A 23347-nucleotide genomic window follows, 5' to 3' on the forward strand; every position below is an offset into this window, starting at 1 on the left:
AATTGCTGTATATCACACATGCCCTGAAATCCAATTTATCCTTTAAATAAAAACATTGCTACTTCAGAAGAACAGAAAGGCCCACCCACAACATCAAATCAATCTAACCTTACCAATTTGTGTGCCAAATCAGTCCAGTCATTATTTCTTCTAAGTTAGGAATCATACCGCAATGAATTATTACAGACATTTTTAAAATTCTTGTGTGCACTTACACACATTAAAATTATCTTTCAGCCCTAAACTTTGTAGTTTTATGCTACCTTGAAGTACGTATTCAAGTTTCATATGACACTTCATTTATATCTGAATTATTTAGAGAATATACAAATGTTTGTAGATCACATGGCTGTAAAAATGGGATTTAATATTCAGTATTTGCAGATACTGAAATTGCAAACAGGGCGTGGCAGTCAAACTTTGCTCCTGAACTATGGACTTTAATCCTCAATGTCTGTACATGGTCCATGTGTATACTGTACCATGGCACAAACTGGAACCTTTTGCAGATATTAGAATGAACATATAGGTCAGAAAGAACTTGCTGTACGCCATGCTGCACACAGTATTTGTGGGTAGTGAATGATTGAAAAGGGCTATTGATATGAGGCCATGGGACAGGGAAGAGAACTACATAGCTCAGAAGGGCTTTCAGATAATGAAAATTTGGCTATTGGGTTTGCTCTATAAAATGTAAGATGCAAAATACAGTGATGCATTCGTAGCCATTGTATACAGGTACTTGTGTTCAAATTTTAAATAAATAATGCCATATTACAATTCAAGTTGCAGTTACAGATCCCAAACTTGATTTGCAAACTTGTTAGTTAATCAATCTCAGTTATGTTTACATATTATTATTATTATTATTATTATTATTATTATTATTATTATTATTATTAATTAATTCGATTTCTATACCGCCCTTCCAAAAATGGCTCAGGGCGGTTTACACGGAGAAATAATAAATAAATAAGATGGCTCCCTGTCCTCAAAGAGCTCACAATCTAAAAAAACACAAGACAGACACCAGCAACAGTCACTGGAGGTACTGTGCTGGGGGTGGATAGGGCCAATTACTCTCCCCCCGCTAAATACAGAGAACCACCACAGTAAAAGGTGCCTCTTTGCCCAGTTAACAGGGGAAATAATTACACATAACTTAAGAATAACATTTGAAATATAATGTGATTTCAAACAGGCTCAAAAGCAAAACTGCATACCTCCCGTTTTCTCTGTATCATGAAACACGAGGAGCACACACATCTCTCCTAGAGCGATATGTGAATCTCTGGGCTTCAGATGATATGTGGAAGCATGGCAAGAAGAAGCCTGAGTCACTCACTCTTCTACTCTATGTCACATCCTGAAACATCTAGAAGTAGTTGTTTGTGTCCTAGGGATTCACAGTGGGCTGAAAGGTAGGTTCATAAAATAATAAATCAATACAAAAAGTGATTCTCTCCAGTCCTTGCGTAGTAAAGTTCCTATTTTTGTGTTATGTGAAGAATTCAACATCCAACTCTATCAAAGCTAGTATTAAACCAATATTCCAGTTGTCACCCTAGAGACAATACGTTTTTGGAAAAGCATAATTCATTATTCTCTTATATATGTAAATTTCCATGCTCTCTGTAATGTTAATTTCAAGAATTTCTGTCTCTTAAATATTTGTTTTTGTAATTATGCCCTACCAACTACTACTCATAAGCTTCCAGTCAGTCTTTAGCTATGGGGAATATTACACCTGTGCTCGGTAAGCTGCACTGGCTGCAAATTATTGTCCAGGCACACTTCAAGATGTGCTTCTTACCTATAGCTATCTTGAACATCCCTTACATGCAATGATAATTGTGGGATATACATAATTTAATAAAAATTAAAATGAAATCCTGAATGCTATGGGTTTTGAAAAATGTAAGATTCCCAGACTCTTCAACTACAGCTAGGGATTCTGACAGTAAAGTGTTTGTTTCCAATGGAAGAAGTGCTGTGCTGCTGCCTGGAAGTTATATTAAGGCGTTCTGCAGCAGCCCATCATACTATACTGTTGGGGCTGCCTTTCAAGTTGTGCAGCACCCCTGGTGGGTCCCTAATGTCAGTGGAGTGCTGCACATCATGACCAATAACTGGCGTTAGTGGTAATAATACTTAAGCACCTGAAAAAAAATGCACATAACAAACATTTTAGCATTTTCATGTTGCTCTGGATGTGTGATTCTGGTGCTAATTGGTTTTGATTGCTTAGATTTCAATTCAATTGTATTTCAAAGTTAAATGTTTTTTTAATGTCCACTCTTGTTTTGATTGATTGTTTTTGATACTAATTGTTAATTGCCTTGAGCTTCTGGAAAGGTAGTTATATGTTTGACAAATAGATAAACTACAAGTCTACGCAGCTTAATTCTTGAGTATTTGTCTGTAAGAGGCTGGTTTTAAATAAAAATAAAAAAAAACCTACTACAACTATTACTACCATCACAGATCTTCATGTTGTGTGCACAAAACCACGATTTATTAATTCATTTATTAGGACCAATCAAAATGACACAAAATCTTGGAAAATGGACCAGTTGAGTTATTCAGCTAGTAAAAGAAGGAAATGGGGGAGGGGAGGCTGGGTCTGCTGAAATCCCCCCCCCCACCAGTCTGAATTTTTATAACATTACAAATAGGAGAAGTTCTGCAGACTTATGTTGATTAGCATCTTTAGGTACTAGACACAAATCAGGATGCATGTAGGGCTACTGGAAAGAACAATCAGTAATGGCTTACACCATATTTTTTTAGGTAGGGATGGAAAGGTATTTGGAAATGGAGGAATATTTATTTATTTATTTATTTATTTATTTATTTATTTATTTATTGTTAGATTTATATACCACCTTTCATTAAAAACAATCCCAAGGCAGTTTACAAAAGTTAAAACACATAATAAAAATGAGTTTAAAGTATTTAGCTAAAAATATAAAAACAAATTTGATATTATAATATACAAACACAGAAAACTATACACGGATAAAAACACACAGAAGCAGCAATAAAACAATAATGTAAAGGCCTGGATAAATAGCCAAGATTTAACCAGCTTTCTAAAAACTGTGACGGAGTCCAAGGAGCAAATGTCCACTGGGAGAGCATTCCAAAGCCTGGGGGCGGCAACAGAGAAGGCCCTGCCCCGCGTGCACGACAACCGAGCCTCCCTCATTGTTGGCACCCGGAGCAGAACCTCCTCAGATGATCTCGTCAAGCAGCAGAAACCCTTGGGAGCAGGCAGTCCCTCAGGTATCCCGGGCCCAAACCGTTAAGGGCTTTAAAGGTCAAAACCAGCACCTTGAATTGGACCTGGAAACACAGTGGTAACCAGTGCAGCTCTTTCAAAATAGGTGTGATGTGATCACACCGGGCAGCTCCAGACAGAACCCTAGCTGCCGCATTTTGTACAAGCTGCGGTTTCCGGATATTCTTCAAGGCCAGCCCCACGTAGAGCACATTGAGGTAATCCAGCCGTGACGTGACTAAGGCATGGGTAACTGTGGCCAGATCTGCCTTCTCAAGAAAGGGACGCAGCTGGCGCATTAGCCGAAGCCGTGCAAAGGCACCCCTGGCCACCGCCTCCACCTGAGCTTCCAAAAGCAGAGCCGGGTCCAGTAGTATGCTCAAGCTGTGTACTTGCTCCTTCAAGCGGAGTCCAACCCCATCCAGAACCGGTAAAATCTCCTCATCCCGCCTGGCTCTCCTACTGACCAATATTACCTCCGTTTTGTCTGGATTCAGTCTAAATTAATTCTCCATTATTAATTCTCCATAATTAATTCTCCAAGATGTGCTGCTGGGGATGCACAGGGATGTGTGGCAGAACACTTGTGACAGTGGCTGCACCATGCGCAAGAGTTCCAGGCTTTGGGTGGGTGGTGGAGCCCGGGCGCAGAGGAGGCATTAGGAGGCGGCTGGTTGGCAGGCAAAGCTGCGCTGGCCTGAGGTGGCCAGCGGGCGGACAAAGGTGTGCCGGCCTGAGGAGGCAGCCGACCAGCAGGCAAAGCTATGCCGGCCTGAGGAGGCAGCCGGCGGGTGGGCAAATCCCCCCGGTGTGAGGAGGCAGCCAGTCAGCAGGCAAAGCTACACCGGCCTGAGGAGTTGACTGGTGGGACGAGGTGGTGGAGAACTAGGGGCCAGATGCTCTGTGCCTGGTCAGCTAGTTTGGAAATTAACTCTCCAGTTTTGATTCCATTTCATATTAAGAGCTGAGCCCAGTTCCCTCTGAATTTGGGCCTGGTTCATAATGCATCTGCTGCTTTCACTGCAGTTCTGCCTCTCCTGCAGTTCCACTGCTAGCTAGTTTCCCCTGCTAGTTCCTCATCTCTTCCAAAGCCAACCTACTCTTGTGAGGGAAACTGGTTGCAGGGAGCCCTCACTAGAGACAGGAGAGGCCTTGTAGACTTGATCGTTAACTCCCCTGGATGCTCATGAGCCTGTTCAAGAGTGTCATTTCCTGCTAGGCATGCATGGACTCATAGAGGGGAGATTTCTTTATCTATCCCAGCTGCAGCACAAGTGCATACGTAAGAAGAGCACTGCTAAGTAATATTGTCTGGAGACATGGAGTTAAAGTTCTAAATAAAGTAGTTTATTTGAGAAATTCATCAGAGAGATAGATAAGACCTACATGCCTTACTATTAGCTACATACAGGAAGAGGGGAAGGGATAAGGAAGTCTCTCCAGGTGAGACAGTTAAAACTGAGACTATCAGTCTAACAAAAGGGAATCAGGACAGAGAAAGCATGGTCAGAGAAGGAATGCCTTACTGGCTGGCTCTACCCTAATGGCTCTAGTATCAATAGGGTTGTTGGTGCTAAGAGTTGATTACATCAAGAGCTGCATCTCCAACACCTCTTCTCATCATCTTGTGCACCAATGCACAACTCTCATCTTCTCTCGAAGAATCTGGAACTGGTCTTTTGGTAGCAGCTTGATCAGCCCATCTACTATCATGTATTGAGTTGGGCAGTACTTCAGTTTAACTAGCCCACTGTCTTGTGCCTCTTGAACATAGTGGTGCTTTGTGTCTATGTGCTTTGTTCAAGACATAGTCTTCTCCAGTAGAGAGAGTTGGATGCACCCTTGGTTGTCCTCAAACATCTCAGTTGGCTTTGGCTCATCAATTCCAAAGTCCAATTCCAAAATCCAATTCCACTGTAAATTGTATAGCCATGTGGCTTCTTGACATGCTTGGCCAGCTGATATGCACCCTGCTTCTGTGGAAAGCACAACAAGCGATTGCTTCCGGTTAGTCCAACTGATGACTCTGTCTCTATAGAAAAACAGGTATCTGCTTGTAGACTTGCAATCAGTTCTGTCTTCGGCCCAATCTTTTCCCATGTATCTTACTAGTCTGGGGTTGCTGCTTTCTGGTATCATGAGTTCAAAATGTATGGTACCTATCCAGTATTTTCCCAGCCGTTTGACTGCAGTCCAGTCATTCTTGGTTGGTGCACTTACTCTTCTGCTCAGAATTCCCACTGCTGCAGCTTTGTCTGGCCATGTGACTGTTGCTGTGTACAGAGGTTTCCCAATTGTTCTGTATAGACAGTTGTCTGGCAATGGCTCACTGTCTTATCTTGCTTCAGGTATACTGACCTCATTGGCTTCTGTTGGTTTCAGATAATTCTAGGAGATCCTTTATCTTCTGATTCTGGTTGAGAGGGTAACTTACCTCCTCTTCTCTTTCTATTTGAATGCCAAGATAATAGGAAATGCTTCCTAGTTCTTTCACTTCTACTTCTTTGTTCAGGTGCTCCACAATCTCAGGACTATCTTGTTTCCTTTCATAGCAAATGATCAAGTCATCAACATATTGTAAGTCAAAATGCAAGCCCATCTGTCATTTTTGAATCTTGCATATAGGCAGGGGTCAGCCTTTCCTTGTGTGAACCCCTCCTTGAGTAACATCTGGTTTAGCTTTTCATTCCATGCTCTGGCAGCTTCCTTCAGGCCATAGTTGCTTTTCTGGGAGTTTGCACAGAAACCTCTTTTCAAGGTTCTTCAAATCTTAGTGGCTGCTCCATGTAGATGTCTTCCTTGATTTCTCCATGCAGAAAGCAGATTTCATATCTAGGTGATCAACTTGAATCTTTCTTGCTGCTGCTGTGCTGAGAAGTGTTCTTAATGAAGTATTCTTAATGACGGGTGCAAATGTTTCATCATAGTCTTCACCTTACTTTTGAGAGTATTCCTTGGCTACTAATCTGGCTTTGTAGTGCTCGATAAGGCTATACTCACAATCCACAGTCGCTGTTTCCTAGGGCTGTGGGGAACGTAGGAGCTCACCTGCCTTTCCTGGCAGACAAGCAGTGGCTGTGCTGCCCCTCGCTGCACGCCCACACGAGCGGCAGCACAGCAATGGCAAGAGCAGAGAGTGGGGGGACTGCTCCCTCTCGCATCCCAGGATGCCCCGCATTACGAGCGTGGTGGCTCCTCTCCCCCTCAGCTCATTGTCGGAAATCGCAATGGGCCAGGAGAAACCTCTAAACCCAGCAGCGATCACTCAGACGATTGCCTGCCAAGGTTACACAAACTACAGGTTCGCTTAACCCTGGATAAACGCTGAATTTAAAAGTTGGGTTACTCTCCTAGCGCTCCAGACAACATGAGCTGCTAGGGGTAACCCAGGCAGCCATGTCATAGAGGATAGCCTTTGAAGTTGTCTCCTGCACTGTATTTGGTTTTGAAGACCATTTGCATCCTACTGACTTTCTTCCAGCGGGTATTTCCACAAGTGTCCAAGTTTTATTTTTATGTAGAGATTATCTCTCTTCTTCTGCAGCTTTTCTGCCATTTCTAGCTTCATGTGTTGGTAATCTTTCAGTGTTTTCCCATGTGTAGGTTCCTGGATCTCTCCCTTTCTGGCCATTTAGGAGGATCTCCTGGGTGGACCGCAACTCGTCTCCAATCAAGCAGGCTTCCACTTACTTACTGTGCCTTTTTGACTGCTTTCTGTGGGCTTTTTTTTTTTTTTTTTTTTTTGGCTTTGGGTGCTTTCTCTGGGCCTATAACCTGTTAGAGAGCTTGGAGGGGAGATTTTTTTTCTGCCCCAACTGCAGCACAAGTGTACAGCAAGGAGTACACTGCTAATTAACATTGTCTGGAAACATGGAAAGTAGTTTATTTAGGAAATCCATCAGAGAGATAGATTAAGGCCTACATTCTTTGCTGCTAGCTAGGAAGAGGATTCCTGCTGCTATATAGGAAGAGGGGAAGGGAGAAGAAGGAAGTCTCTCTCTCTAGGTGAGAGAATGAAACCCAAGACTATCAGTCTAACAAAGAGGAATCAGAGGACAGAGAAAGCATGGTCAGAGAGGTAATGCCCTTACTAGTAGAGATATGCATGGAACCGGTTCAGAGGCCCTTTATGGGAAGGGGATAGCTTTATTATACTGCTTTCAACAACAAAATGGTTCTCAAAGTGGTTTATATAGAAAAGAAAAGAAAAGAAAAGACATCCCTATCTATTGATAAAGATTGTATTTCAAGTATTCCAACCTTGACTCCTGAAAAACTAGCTGTTTCCTGTGGTATATAAAGTTTTCTATACCTGTGGGTATAAAATATTTGCAGGAGGTTTATCATAATAGTTTTTAATGGCAATTTATTTGCTTAGTTTGATTTCTCTAGAACTCCGCATCAGGAGCATCTTAAAACAACAAAACAAAAAATCTTCTTTCAAAATAGTTTTTGCCTTCTTTTGTTCATTTTTAGAAGAATGAAGTTGCTGTGCCCCATTTTGAAGATGGCACCACAGGACTTTTAAATTATTTAAATTGTTATGCTGCTTCGTACGCATACCTCTATATTTGTGTTCACACAGTTTCACTGTGTCTTGGACTGTGAAGCAAAGTGTTACAAGAGGCCAGTTACCATGCAAATTCATATTAGCGGGTTGAATCCCTCATTTGTCATTCCTGAGACCGAGTTTGTAAAAGACTACTGAATTAAACCATATTTCTTTAGATTGGCTTCTATGGAAGCAATTTCAAAATGAGCAATGACACTGTATGTTATTAATCATCACTGTTAGGTTGAGCACTCAATAGACCAAAATTTGCTTTTGTCAGACATAACACACTAGTACAAAAACCATTATGTGTATTTCTGTTTTACTGCAAGAGGAGCACTTAATCCTGGCTTGCTGTCTATCGTTATTTAAGATACATTTATAAACAGAGGTCTTCCTGAGGGATCCATAAATCATATGTTTCTTCTTAGTTATGCCATATTTTAACAGAGTGTTAACATGCAAAATAAAGATTTGTCACTTACAATGCTAATAAACTTGCCTTTCTGGGTTGTGTTGTGGTAAACCCCTGTACCACCCATACTGAAGACAGATACTGAATATGCAGGTTCAGTTTACCACTAGCTTTAATACGCACTGCAGTAATGAACTTCAAAGCACACAAATGCGTTAGCGCTTCCCCCATATAGCCCCTGACCTCAGAGCTTTGCTTTTTATCTTTACATAAAAGGAAAATATGTTATTTCAAAGAAGCCTAGCTTAGGCTCTGGATACTGTGTCCACCACAGAATAATAGTTTGTGAGCGTGATCAGTAATTCTTTATTTTTATTCAGAATCCTGTTTCTCTTTATGGGGATTATTTTGGAGACTAGAATTCCTTGCTTTCAGTTACCTGACAGGAACATGGAAAACGCTTTTACAAATCTTGAAATCTCTTGTCTTGAAAAATATGATGGTGTGGGGTAGGTATGATCTATTCCTGCTGTACTTTTTATTTTAGGGGATGGATGTCATCACGCAGACTTTGAGCCTTCCAAATAAACTTTATATTTTACTCAAAGTAAAAGTTTTACAAATCTGTATCCAACTGTAGCTTCTCTCTCTCAGCCCAGGGAGTTTTACACGAAGTTCAACATATCCAGCCTGCAACTAGTGGCTCTTTTTATATTGCTACAATCATGTTTAGTGGATTTTATGCCTACTTCTCACTTAGGTGGTAGGCTTATATCTGCCTGTCACCAAACAAAGAAAGAAAGAAAGAAAAAGAAAAGAACTTGACATTTATTTATGTATTTATTTATCAAACCAATGTGTACACTGCCCCAAACTTTCATCTCTGGGTGGTTAACAACAGCATAAACCAAGTTAAAAACATATTCAAAAAACTTAAAACAATTTAACAATTAAAAAATAAACCAGAGATTAAAACCTAAACAATTTAGGAAGCTCAGGAAGCTTGGGCGAAAAGATGGGTTTTCAGGTGTTTTTTGAAAATTGCCAGAGATGGGGAGGATCGTATCTCAGCAGGGAGCGCATTCCACAATCTCGGGGAAGTGACCTAGAAGGCCCATCTCTGTGTAGCCACCAAATGAGTTGGCGGTAACTGGAGATGGACCTCCTCAGATGACCTCAATGGGCGGTGGGGCTCATAGTGAAGAAGATGCTCTCTTAGATACCTAGGGCCTAACCCATTTAGGGCTTAGCCAACTAGCACTTTGTATTTTGTCCGGAAACCTATTGGCAGCCAGTGTAGCTCCATCAGTAAAGGAGTAACGTGGTCTCTCCGAGGTGACCCAGAGACCAACCTGGCTGCTGCATTCTAAACCAACTGAAGTTTCCATATTACGTACAAAGGCAGCCCCATGTAGAGCGCATTACAGAAGTCGAGTCTGGAGGTTACCAACAAATGCACCACTGTTTTGAGGTCATTGATCTTGAGAAATGGGCGCAGGTGGCGTATCAGCCATAGCTGATAGAAAGCTGGAGCCATCATTTAACAAAAATAAAATGTTGCTGCCATCATAAATATAGTTTTCTCTCTGGTGGTAAATCCAAGCTGCAACATCAATCTGTAGGTGAAAAGCTCACATGAATGAGTCTTCTCCATATACATAGAAAACTGGTATATAAGGTAGAAGGATGGGCTAGAACTCCCTCTATGACATGTACTTTCTATGAGCAAGGAGTTTGTTATTAGGGGTGTGCACGGAACCGCCACACTGTGGTCCGGCACTGGGGTGGGGGGTCGCTTTAAGAGCGGCAGGAGGGTTTACTTACCCCTCCCGCCGCTTTCCGCCGTGGCGCCGTAATTAGTAGAGTAATTGAGGTGGCAGGATACCTCCCTGCCGCCCCTTCCCCGCTGCGGCTCTGCAAAGCTCTGAGTAATGCTTTGTGCGCGCACACATCGTGCGCGCGCTTCATATCACTGACGTGCGCGCGCACAAAGCATTACTGGGAGCTTTGCAGAGCCGCAGCAAGGAAGGGGCGGCAGGGAGGTATCCTGCCACCCCAATTACTCTACTAATTACGGCGCCACGGCGGAAAGCGGCGGGAGGGGTAAGTAAACCGTCCTGCCGCTCTTAAAGCGACCCCCCGCCCCCAATCTGGACCACCCAGGTCCGGACCGATCCCTATTTGTTATATGGGGGAAATAAGTGTATAGAGAAAAATACATAGTAACAAGAATTCTACTCCACCAACAAGAGGAAGAGTGGAGACAAATAGGAGAAGGGGCAGCTGTTCTTGTAGGAGCAGTCAGAATCTCCACAAGATATCTCACTATCTTTTGGTAGCCAGCAGGGAGGTTGGTTGTCTAGGAGTGATGGCTACAAGGAACAGCCATTGCTGCTTGTCTGCCCTTTCTGTTTTGAAAAGTCTACCTACTTGTTCACAGATTGAACAAGATGAAGCTATGGTTGCTTTCAGAAACAGCCAGCTCATCTGCTTGCTTGCCCCCCACCCCTGGATGTGAAGCAGATAGGATTGGGTTTGCTAGGCCCCGTTGCCGCAGCTGTATTGCCTAGAAGGTGAGTACATATGAATAAATTGGCTGCTTCTTTCACAAACTGTCTTTGTGTCGCAAACTGTCACAAAATTCTTTCACAAACTGACTCCTCTTACGTGGTTAGGCTCGATCAGTTTCAGTTTGTGACTCGTGAGGATGTGGACAAGCTGCTTGGAGCGATGCGGCCTACCACTTGTTCTCTTGACCCTTGCCCTATGTGGATAATACTATCTGTCAGGGGGGTTGTTGTAGAAGGCCTAGTAGAGATCATAAATGCTTCTCTGAGGGAGGGCAGGATGCCTCCTTGCCTTAAGGAGGCAATTAGTAGACCACTTCTGAAGAAGCCTGCCTTGAATTCCTCAGAGTTGAGCAACTATAGGCCTGTCTCCAACATTCCGTTGCTGGGCAAGGTAATTGAGAGGGTGGTGGCCTCCCAACTCCAGGCAGTCTTAGATGAAACTGATTATCTAGACCTGTTTCAGACTGGCTTTCAGGTGGGCTATGGGGTGGAGACCTGATGGATGATCTCCAATTGGCAATTGACAGAGGAAGTGTGACTCTGTTGGTCCTTTTGGATCTCTTGGCAGCTTTCAAAACTATTGACCATAGTATCCTTCTGGAGCGTCTGAGGGGATTGGGGGTGGGAGGCACTGCTTTGCAGTGGTTCCACTCTTACCTCTCAGGCACATTCCAGATGGTGTCCCTTGGGGACTGTTGCTCTTCAAAAACTGAACTTCGGTATGGTGTCCCTCAGGGCTCCATATTGTCTCCGATGTTGTTTAACAACTACGTGAAACCGCTGGAAGACATCATCAGGAGATTTGGTGCAGGGTGTTATCAGTATGCTGATGACACCGAAATCTATTTCTCCATGTCAACTTCATCAAATAAGACGGAGGTACTTATTGTGCGGGTTCAGAACTCAGGAGATGATTTTTATCTGTCTGTTCTGGATGGAGTTACACTTCCCCAGAAGGAACAGGTATGCAGTCTTGGGGTGCTTCTGGACACAAAACTCTCCCTGGTGTCCCAGGTTGAGGCAGTGGCCAGAGGTGCCTTTTATCAGCTTCGGCTGATATGCCAGCTGTGTCTGTTTCTTGAGACAAATGACCTCAGAACAGTAGTACATCTTCTGGTCACCTCCAGACTTGACTACTGCAATGTTCTCTATGTGGGATTGCCTTTGTACGTAGTCCGGAAACTGCAGTTAGTCCAGAATGCAGCAACCAGGTTGGTCTCGTCATCTAGGAGAGACTGTATCACTCCTATTAAAAGATCTACACTGGCTGCCAATAGGTTTCCAGGCAAAGTACAAGGTTTTTGTTATAACCTATACAGCCGTGAACAGCTTGGGCCCTGGGTATTTAAGAGAACATCTTCTTTGCTATAAACCACACTGCCCATTGAGATTATCTTGGAGAGGTTCATCTGCAGTTGCCACCGGTTCATTTGGTGGCTATTCGGGGACAGGCCTTCTCCATTGCTGCCCCAAGGCTTTGGAACACACTTCCTGCTGAAATAAGAGCCTTCCTATATCTTACAAACTTTAAAAAGGCAGTCAAGATGCATTTGTTCACCCAGACTTTTAATTAGTTATTGTTTTAATTGTATTTTAATTGTTTTAATGTTTTAAATTTTAATTTTTGACATGTGTTAATATTTTTATTGGTTGTTTTTATTGTCTTGTAAACCACCCAGAGAACTTGCGTTTTGGGTGATATAAAAATGTACTGTAAGAAATACATACATACATACTGCACCCGCATCCATGTTTTCTCCATCTGGATGCTACATTAGAGGGGATTGGTACCAGAAAGCCTGGATCTCTCTCCTTGAATACTTGGAGAATGAGAGAACAATGGTTCATACTCGTTTTCTCTGAGCAATGCAACTGGACTCAATCCTATGAAGCCGCCTGGACAAAGAGAGAAGGTGAGCAAGCGAGAGGAGGCTGCAAGGGGCAGATGCTGCCTTTTTCTGTTTAAACATTTTCAAGGGGCAGTTCCAGTTACCCCAGTCCACTCTCCACACACATATGGCTTAGGGGGAAAGGATGGGCAGGCAGAGGTAGGAAGAGCTTCAACCTTGTCTTAGTTCCTCTGGGCAGCACACTGAAGAACCAACTCTTACTAACAGGCAAACAACTGAAGGCAGCAACACTTGTTCCTTGCAATCCCCATTTATTTGTCAACTTTTGTAGTCAAGCAAGGAGGAGCTGTTCTGTGTCAACTGCCCTCTGGATACAAGTGGATGAGGAAGAAGGTGTAGCTATTGCTGTGCATGACACAGAATAGGAAATCCCACACTGCAGGCCCAACACATCTTTGTTGCAGCTGTATTTTAGCAGCAGGGGCTCAGCAGTCAGTGATGGTGGGCCCTCATGAGGCAGTGGGGTCCTGGAAGGTGCCCAAAAGGGGGTGCCCTATCACAGGATCCCCTATCACAGGGGTTCCCAACCCTGAGAGGTTCCCATTTTCCCCAGGCACAGTGGCCTTTGGCCATGAGAGTTGTAGTCCAACATCTCGACACCAAAGGCCGAGGACCTCGGCTCTATCATAATGTTGGATCCTGCTGAAGACTAGACAACATTTGAGCAACACACAGTTCTAGACAATTCTAGACAACTGCAGCTTCCGTCTCACTTTCTGCTCTCTTTCCCTCCTCCCTATAGCATCCCATTTCTCCTCTCTTTCCCTTCCTCCCTTTTGGCTGGTTGCAAGGGTTACGTTGATTACTCTGAATGAAACAAATCAGTAATGAGTGAATAGCCGACATTCAGAACTTATTAGTGCCTCTAGCATTCATTTATGTACTAGAACAAATACAAAGAATGGGCCCCCTTCGTTTCATTGTTTCATTTATTACAAAATAAATGTATGTCTCTTAATAAACGATATGTAAACAATGCAGAAAGGACCATTCTCCTGCATAATGCCTACAGAAATACCTACTGATGGCCTTTTGTTCATAGACTTAACCCTATATCTCTTTCATGAAGTACAATTAATTAATGAGGCTGTTCACATGAGCAGCCAAGACAGGGCTAAGGCAGCACACTTGCAAGTTTTGTGTGATTCCTGGGGGCCAGGATGACACGTCCTGGCTTCTGCAACTCTGCACTGCCTGAGGTAGCAGCTGATAGTCTAAGCATGCAATCTACATGCCCAGCAACTGGGATCTGGTCATCTGCAGGGGGAAGTAAGCGTTTGTAGCCTTCCTCCCTGCATGCCCTCCTGCCTGGATCATGAGAAAGGGCCCATTATACTGTGATAATTTTTAAATGTTCATTATGACAACCAATGGGTGTCTAATGATTTATTAAATATTCCAGGTATAGATAGGGCATATACTTTTTACTGTAACTTCAGCAATTTGGTCCAATTTTAATGAGTGGATTGAGTATATTATTATTTTTTAATAATTATTATTTTTACATTTATATCCCGCTTTCCCTCCAAGGAGCCCAGAGTGGTGTACTACATACTTGAGTTTCTCTTTCACAACCACCCTGTGAAGTAGGTTAGGCTGAGAGAGAAGTGACTGGCCCAGAGTCACCCAGCTAGTTTCATGGCTGAATGGGGATTTGAACTCGGGTCTCCCCGGTCCTAGTCCAGCACTCTAACCACTACACCACGCTTTAGAAGGTGTTTATATCATGTTAATGATTGTGGAGAGATGTGAGTTGATGTATGTTTTAGGAATGTTTAGTGCTATATGATTGGATGGGTTTGGAATGTAACTAAGGCAAGAAGGGATTAAAGCCCTTTGGGGTATGTTTGGCTAGTGTGTGAACGCACAAACACTCTCCTGAAGGAGATTTGTGGTAGAAGCCCTGTGTGTAAAACCTCCACTAGAGGTTTCCCAATCTTGGCTGCAGGGCCTTATGTGTTGACCCTCCTTCAGGACCTAGGGATCCAGGTCAACTGGAAGTCCCGCCTGGAGCCCATGCAGGTTGCCAACTACATAGGCTCTGCCAGCGATCCTGTTGATGTCCTGGTGGAGAATTGGAACAAACAACTCACCGGGGCGGTAGACATGATCGCTCCTAAGCATCCTCTCTGACCCGCTTCAAAACCCTTGGTATTCCCTTGGTATACGGAAGAACTACGAGGGCTGAAGCGGCGAGGTAGATGACTAGAGCGCAGGTGGAGAAAGACTCGGCTTCAATCTGACAGACTGCAACATAGAGCTCATTTGAAGACCTATACTCAGGCGATACATGCGGCAAAGAAGCGATTCTTTTCTGCCCGTATTGCACCCGCAAGTTCACGTCCGGCGGAGTTGTTCGGGGTTGTGAGAGGGCTAGTATGTGCCCCTCCTCCCTTGAATCAGAATTTGGAACCATCTGTTACCCGCTGTGATGTGTTTAATGAATTCTTTGTGGGGGGAAATCTCTTGTATTCAGGCCGACTTGGATCTTGTCTCCGCACTTACTTCAGTATCTGATGTGGAGGTATCCAGTGACTAAAATAAATCAATTTGTTGATTCAAATAACCAACAAATAAATCAATTAATTGATAAAATTTAAATACATTGGCATATAACCAAGTGCTCCATATAGATGCCTTTTGAGGTACTGAAGGAACTTTGCAATTTAATAAACAAAAGCCACTACTCGTTGGAAGGAATCTCTTAACATTTTCTTTATCATGCTTTATTACAGTAACTTACGAGCCTCAACTTATCCTCAAACAAGTATGCCCTTAACTTGCAGAGCCATCAGTTAAACTGGCCCCTACTTATTAAGCAAATGAACCTTCAGTTCATTAATCAACCAGTTAAACTAATGAAAGCATGCAACCCTGGAGTTTTGAGTGTGTTTGTATATGTTTATATTGTACATGTATACATACATATTATAACAATTAAGCTTTATACATGCGCTTAGAATACAAACTTATAGTTACGTACATTTTACCTCTGTTTTTACAGGTGAAATGGGTGGTATATCAGACAGCTTATTAAAGAGACAAGCTTGCTGCTTTCCCAGAGTGGGATGACAGAACAAGTCATGGTACGTATTGTAATTTCAGTGCTGCAATACATCTTGAAGCTGTCTGAGGTAAAATGCTTGCTAAGCATTGCATTGGGGCTGTCAGAATGCTTCATGGGGTAGTAATTAAATTGAGGCAATTCTACAGTTCATTTTGTGGAACCAAGCCAAAACTATATGTAGCCTAAAATATTCTTCTATAGACCTTGTTTTTAAATTATTATTTTTTAAGTGGAAGAACCAGAAGCTTTTCATCTAAGGATATTTTCTTCAATGGAATACATCCAACTTTTTTCTATTGTGCATTGTTTGTTAGCTGACTGATTTTTTTCCACATTATACCTGAAGGAAAGAGGACATTGAGAATTTAAAATGTAATTGCTTTTGCAGGGGACTTCAGCTACTATTAATATAACAGGGAACTTGAGAAGCAGAGAGGACTGTGATTTCTCTGGTAGGTCCTAAGATAATTTGAGTTGTTTTAAGATTAGGGTTGTTGTTGTTTTACTGCTCATCTTTTTGGAGTGTACTGAATCAGCATACCAGAATGTAGAGAAGATAAGCCTTATTCAGGCATTTTGTTGTATGTGCATACATATGTCTGTACACATAAACATGTGTTTATGTGAATGACTGTACATGCATTCATTTTAAAAGTGAGTCTGGGTGTAGTACCCTTCAAATACAGACTACAGATAGGAAGTCTAGTACCGTACATGCATTGCACAAAATATATGGATAACTGTACATGCACATTGACCTGTATGTGCATGTAGACTTATTGTACATGTTGAACATAATGGGTTAATAGGGCTAGATGAGACTAGAGAATTGGTAAAATTTCATTGTCTGTGACAGATCTCCGCAGCACAATGAAACAGCTAAATTACTAAATAAAATCTATATATATATTTCTCCTAGGTGTGCCTGGGGAAAATGTGTCCCAGCAGCCCAGCTGATTGGCTGGGCTGCGGAGGCGCCTGATTGGCTGGCACACCCAGGAGGAGGGGAGTTGGCCAGCCCACGCTGTAAAAGACCACACTGTAAAAGGGTTTTCTTGGTTTCCAAACAGTTATTCTCTCAAAACTTGGTTTTCTCCCTGCTTTCTGACAGACCTTCCAACAGTCCTTCTGAGTAACAAAGTTGTTTTCATTTCCACCGCATCCTGTATAGTTGAATTCTTCACACCTTTTTGTCTTTATATTGTAAAAGAAGCGTGGTGTAAAAGACCACGGTGGTGGCTGCAGACTCTAGCGAGAAAGAGAGGCAGGTGCTGGGGGAGACAGTGAGCGAGAGAGGCATGGGGGGGGAGAGACAGAGTGAGCAAGAGAGGCGCGTGGGGAGGGGGAGACAGAGCGAGAGAGGTGGGGGAGAGAGACAGCGCGAGCGAGAGAGGCGCGTGTGGGAGAGAGAGCGTGAGTGAGAGGCACATGGGGGTGAGACAGAGCGAGCAAGAGGCGCGCGGGGGTGAGACAGCGCGAGCGAGAGGCGCGCGGGGGTGAGAGAGTGAGCGAGAGGCGCGCGGGGGCGAGATAGAGCGAGTGAGAGGCGCGCGGGGGAGAGACAGAGCGAGCGAGAGGCACGCGGGGGAGGGACAGAGCGAGCGAGAGAGGCACGGGGGAAAGACAGAGCGAGCAAGAGAGGCATGGGGGAGAGACAGGGTGAGCGAGAGAGGCGTGAGGGAGAGATGGCGCGAGCGAGAGAGGCGCGGGGGAGAGACAGGGCGAGCGAGAGAGGTGCGGGGGAGAGACAGCGCGAGCGAGAGAGGCACGCGGGGGTGAGAGTGCGAGCGAGAGGCGCGCAGGGAGAGACAGAGCGAGCGAGAGAAGCACGGGGGCGCTCGGGGAGAGACAGAGCGAGCGAGAGAGGCGCGGGGGAGAGACAGCGCGAGCAAGAGAGGTGCAGGGGGGAGACAGTGCGAGCGAGAGAGGCGCGGGGGGAGAGACAGCGTGAGTGAGAGAGGAGCAGGGGAGAGACAGGGCAAGCGAGAGAGGCACGGGGGGAGAAACAGGGCGAGCGAGAGAGGCGTGCGGGGGAGAGAGACAGAGCGAGCGATAGAGGCGGTGTGGGGGGGCAGAGCGAGCGATAGAGGCGGTGTGGGGGGGCAGAGCGAGCAAGAGAGCTGTTGTGGGGGGGACAGAGCGAGTGAGAGAGCTGTGGGAAGACCAGCCAAACAAATTCTCCCAACTAACCCCAAAAAGGAAGTGAACTACCGCACAGATGCTCTGTGCAGGTTCAGCTAGTAGTCAGTAAAATACCAAGAATCTACCTTAAATGTCACCAAAAACTTAGGCAAACAAAAATGTTTTCAGTGTTAGTTTGGATTTCACCCTGGTTACTCAGATAGCTAGTGTGCATGCACAGCGTCCTAAAAAATGGCCACTGCCAGCACGAAGAGGCCCAGAACGGGCCAAAAAGCTGGGAAAGGCTGGGAAACCACCCAAACCAGGCCAATTGGAGATTAGTGTTACAGACCAGGCCTGATTTATATACTAAATATGCTCATTAGCCAGTATACAAAATAGGTCTGGACCAAGTTCTTTTATATTAGTGACCATGTGTGGTCTGGATGCAAGGAAGAAAGGAGATCAAACCACTCAAAAGGATTCAATTGGCTTTATTGAGTATAAAGACTAACAACATAATCTAGCAAAGCAGAAAGCAGAACCCTCTATCAATATTAGCAACAGTATTTAAACAGAACATCCTAACCAGTATCAGTATTCACCCGTGTGCCTAACTAACATATGTGTGTGCAATTATATCTTCCTAGAGCCTAATGCAGTTCAGATACAGACGGAAAAGAGAGGGGGGGAGGAAGGCTGAGGGCTGGCATGTTTCGGGGAGATCAGTAGAGGAAAAGAGGGGGGGGGGGAGAAGGGAGCAAGGAAAGGATGGAGGGACCCAAGACTTGTAAAGGAGCAGCATATTTACCCAGGACCAGAGACTTCTTGTCAGCTGAAGAAGTGAGGCGCTTGGCTGAGACAGGAGTTGTTGCAATGCTCAGATCACGGCAGCTTGGGCAGCAAAACTCAGGCATTGCTGTAGTTTCTGTTCATGGCCTGAATTCCTGCTTTGCCCCGCGGCTTAGCAGCAAACTCGTAGGATCCTTGTGAGCAGTTTTTGCCGTAGGCAAAAAGATTGCTAAAACTCTCTGTCTAAAAGCCTCATTCTTATAGTGTATTTTCTCTTTGATCCTTGAATAGAATCTATTCAAAATCTCCTCTTTTCCTGGGTGTCCAAAAAGGTGACAACTTGCTACTACCTTCTGAACAAAATCTTAATTATTCAGGATATTGGCCAGTCCAGAGAGATCTCTGAATCTCATCTTCTGCAAACTGTGTGCTGAGAAGGGAGGGGCGGGGACATTGCCCACAGCAAATCTGCATCTAAGAGCTGCAAATTGCATCTTCCCCCAAAAGGTGTTAAATTCAGAGGAGTTAGTAAGAGAATTGATCTATTTGGTGTGAGACAGCCATTACATTATTTCTTGTGTACCTCTTATCTAGTGTGTAATTATATTTAAAGTAACATATATGTGTCAGATGTCCAATACATTTGTAGCATCGGTGAGGTGTGATTAAAATCTACAGGCCGATTTCTGTTGAACCTCTATAGAGAGCAATTGAGATATCCCCACCTTGGGCATAGCAGAGCCATCATTGACAACGATTCACATAGTGTCTGGAAACAAAAGAGCAGCCTAAGTCACATTTTTAGCATATGAGTAGCATTCAGCATTCAGGCCTGGCTTTTGTGTTCCCTTGCATATCCATTTTAACAACACAATGCTGGATCACCTCCTCCCTTCAGAGCAGGGAGAGCAACATCCTAGTTCACCTTGAGTTCAGGCATTATTTTCATTGCTTAATATAAAATAAAATCAGACACAGGCCTATATTTCACCTACTTCTGGCGTCCATAACATTAGGGGAGCCCAGCGGGGGAGGGGGGACCGCCAGAGACCCCCCTGCAGCTGTGGCAGTGCCCTACCTGAGGCGGTGCATTCTTTTCATTAGAACCTCTGGACTGGCCGGGTGGGAGGTTGGTTCGACTTGATGGTGATCTGGGGGCGAACCTTTGAGATGGCCAAATTTGATGTTGAACTGGCTTGAGGTTGAGCCAGTTCACACATTCCTACAGCCCACTGATTCATGTACTGTGGTTCTGCAGGGTATTTGACATTTCCTCCACTTCTGCAGTCTAAATCTATCACCAGGAACAGGAGGTTTCTTGAGCCCTTCGTAGGCTGTGTTTGGTTTCATAGGTCACTGCTGAATTCTACAAAAGCTGTCCATGAATAATTTTATTAGTGTCTGTCCTTTCCCTTCTTCCTCCTTTTTTTGTTTGGTTTTGTGGTCCCTCTCTGGGTGGGGGCTCTTTATCATATTCATCACCTGTACAGTAGTGGGAGGACCAGGAACCTTTATGAATGATACTCACGATTTAGAAGAATCTTAACACATGCAGGGCTGTCTGTTCAGGTTCTTTCTCTTCATACAGCAACAGACAGGCTGATGTTATAGCACTTCCCCTGCACTTCCAGCTCAGTCTGAGTCTTGGGATGGGCTATCATTAACCCAAGGCATTCTAAAATATTGCTCTAGAACAAGGTATATCAGAAAAATCACAGTGGGTCAAAAGTTGTATAGCCCTGCCTGGTATCTGATATCCTTGTAAAATATGGGATACTTCTTAAACTTGGAGCAACTGATATCTCTGATCCCAACAATTGTGAAGATTTAAAGTAGGTTATTCTAATTCAGAGATTTTCTTCAGATGCCAGGGATTTTGCGCATGGAGCAACTTCCACAGTTTCCAAGTGTTTCCCATCTGCTTCAGAGAGAAAGAGAGTGCACAGATACACATAACTGCTCCAAGTGGGAAGCCTGAACATATAAGTACAATAGGAAGGTAAACATGAATGATACCCTGGAGCGGGTTGTTGAATTCTAATCTCTAATCACAATGTATATCAGGTCTAACATTAAATATTAGATATTATTGGAACAAGAAAACAAGTTTACCAATTAATTCCCTTTAATTGTCAAATTTTCCCTTCCGTCTGCTTTTTTTAATTTTCTGAAATAATCCTATCATCTATTGAAATAATCCTATCATCTATACCATCCTATCATCTATGCCCTATCACGGATACAGAAAAGTGTAAAATATTCTGCTTTTTTGCCATATATAGAACTTGAGAAAATCTTGCATGCTAACCTTCATGAGTGCTGTTCATTTGTCTAATCATCTGCTGTAATTCATCAGTACATATGTACATGAAAAAAATCATAAGCTTGTGGCATAAAAAAATCATAAGCTTGTGGCATGAAAATTATTTTAAATATGTTGAATGAAAGAAATGTCAAAGACTTTTGTGGGGAGGGAATGAAAAATTGTAAATATAACAAAAGTATATATTTATGCTCTCGGCAGCCAAATGTGCTTTTTAATAGAATTTAAATAAATGGAATTTTTATGACAAAAAAGCAACTGTAAAAGCAGTGATTATATTTTTCATAGTTCATTTGCCTTCTTTGCCCTGCAGATCTTGTATGGAAGGAAAATGAGATCCCTAGTGAAGTCTACAATGTGATTGACTCTGAAGAAAGACTCTGAGACCCATTGGTGCTTAATGACCCTTACTGGCCTGTGCAATAGGAACTGGTATGTTCTTAAAAACAGACATATGGTTCTTTAGAAATGATAAGAAATGTCATTTCTGTTGTGTGCTAACATGGCAGTTAGGTATTCTTAAATGCTCCTGACTTTAAACAGTTGATTGGCAGAGAGATTCAGAAACAACGTATACTTGTTGATGTCACAGAAGTAGTCAATGATGTGATTGGAGACAGTTGAGAGAGAGTGAGTCAAATTGACCTAATGCTTTAGACAACATTCAATCATCGAGTCTTGCATATGGAACTGTATTATGCATTGTTCCTCTGTTGATATATATTTCACTTTTCTGAGTCCAAGTAGCATGAGCAACAACAATAGGACAATGAAAATATGCAATTTGACTACACATTTCCTTAAAAAACATTAATTGTCCTGGGATAGCTTCACCCCATTATATAAATGTGCTCTGAATATAAGTAAGCAGTAGCTTGCCATTGGTAGACATTTTGAGATATGACAAATTCCTTCTCAGGGCTCAGTCTGAACATTTTAGTTACTAAAATTTCTAATTTAAGCTCATCTCAAGAGTTTGGGATGGGTAATAAGCACCCATGATGCTGAAAATGATAAGTGGTAAAATCCAGTTCTTCTATCAAGTGCCAAACCCATCCTAAATAAAAAAGTTATTGTTGGGCAAATGTAGATGAAAACTTGTCACAGTGGGCATACAACTACATGGAGTCAACCATAGTTGGTTTCTGACTGAATACAAATGTACGGTAAAATTCTTTTCATGAAGCTCAGCCTGGGGATGCTCTTCATCACAAGCATGCCTGCTCCTACATCACTCAAGGATGTGCTGACGCATTCTTGGCATCTCCTTTACTTGTGTATGAGGAGTGATAATCCAAATTACCCCTCTACATTTGCTGCAAAACCCTGTTTAAACACTGTAAAGTTGCCAACAGAATGTATGGCCACCTTGGTAAGTTGTTACAGACAAAGCTCGCTATGTATGGATCCGATATCAGCTGTTTTGTGTATCCACATTCAGGTAATTGACACCTGGTCTTGGGATATGTGTAACAAAAAGGGTTACATTTCGCATATCTGCAGTTTCAGGGTAGCCGGAAATTACCTCTGCAGTCATTTCTGGCCACCATTTTTTAGGACAGGAGCCATTTTGTTGCTCATTTTCAATTTTCTTTTAAAACTGGGATTTTTTGCCAAAAGAAAATAGCAGAATAGGTCTTTTGGGGGGCAATCCTGGACATCTGGAGACCCGCAGAGCATGGTACAGCACTTTGTTTCTGTAATTTATCAAGATTTTATCCTTTCCTTCCTCCAAGAACCTACTCCCACAGACCCATTGGTTGTTATGACTCTATCCGTAGTTGTAGTGGAGAATGGAACCCCCACGGAAAACAGGGTTAATCTGTACTTAGTGAATAGTTCTCTGTTCTCCAAATACTTCAAGAACATGCTTCTTGTTTTTTGTGCATCTCCAGGTAAAGCAATGACCATTAGGAATAGTAAAGTTCATCCTCTCGGCATATCTTTAGTATCTAATTTTGGTATCAAAATAATTCAAGCTTAGTTGATCTTTTGAAACTATGTTATTTAAGACTTCTTATGTGTCTTCTTAGGCATGTTTGCTTTAATTCATAATATACATTATATTTAAACTAGGAATAAAATGTTCTGGAATGCTCCTATTTGTATATTTATCAGGCGGCAACTCTTTCTAGACCACAACAGAAGCCTAGGGCAGCTCTCTCTAATCTTATAAGCAGTTTATATTATCTAGTGAAATAATATAGACCACTCAATTGATCTGAACCCTCAAGGTATCATTTATTTAGTGTTAATAAATTGTGTGGCTGTTGAGTTTAGCCCATAGTTTCTTATAGACCTCAGAAATGTAAATCAA

General features: G+C 43.0%; 1 long non-coding RNA gene across 9 annotated transcripts in view; it reads left to right on the forward strand.

Moving 5' to 3' along the window:
- The window catches only part of LOC128341280 (uncharacterized), a 563294-nt gene that overhangs the window by 263853 nt on the left and 276094 nt on the right, over window positions 1-23347 (forward strand). For 8 of the 9 annotated variants that reach the window (XR_008314307.1, XR_008314311.1, XR_008314300.1 and 5 more), the window contains 2 exons: window positions 15732-15813; window positions 21344-21462. This is a non-coding gene — a long non-coding RNA (uncharacterized LOC128341280). Of the gene's footprint in view, window positions 1-15731; window positions 15814-20571; window positions 20707-21343; window positions 21463-23347 lie in introns of all 9 variants that reach the window. The other variant, XR_008314304.1, reaches the window with a different exon arrangement.

This window comes from Hemicordylus capensis, chromosome 1 (assembly GCF_027244095.1).
Source record: "Hemicordylus capensis ecotype Gifberg chromosome 1, rHemCap1.1.pri, whole genome shotgun sequence".
NCBI lineage: Eukaryota > Metazoa > Chordata > Lepidosauria > Squamata > Cordylidae > Hemicordylus > Hemicordylus capensis.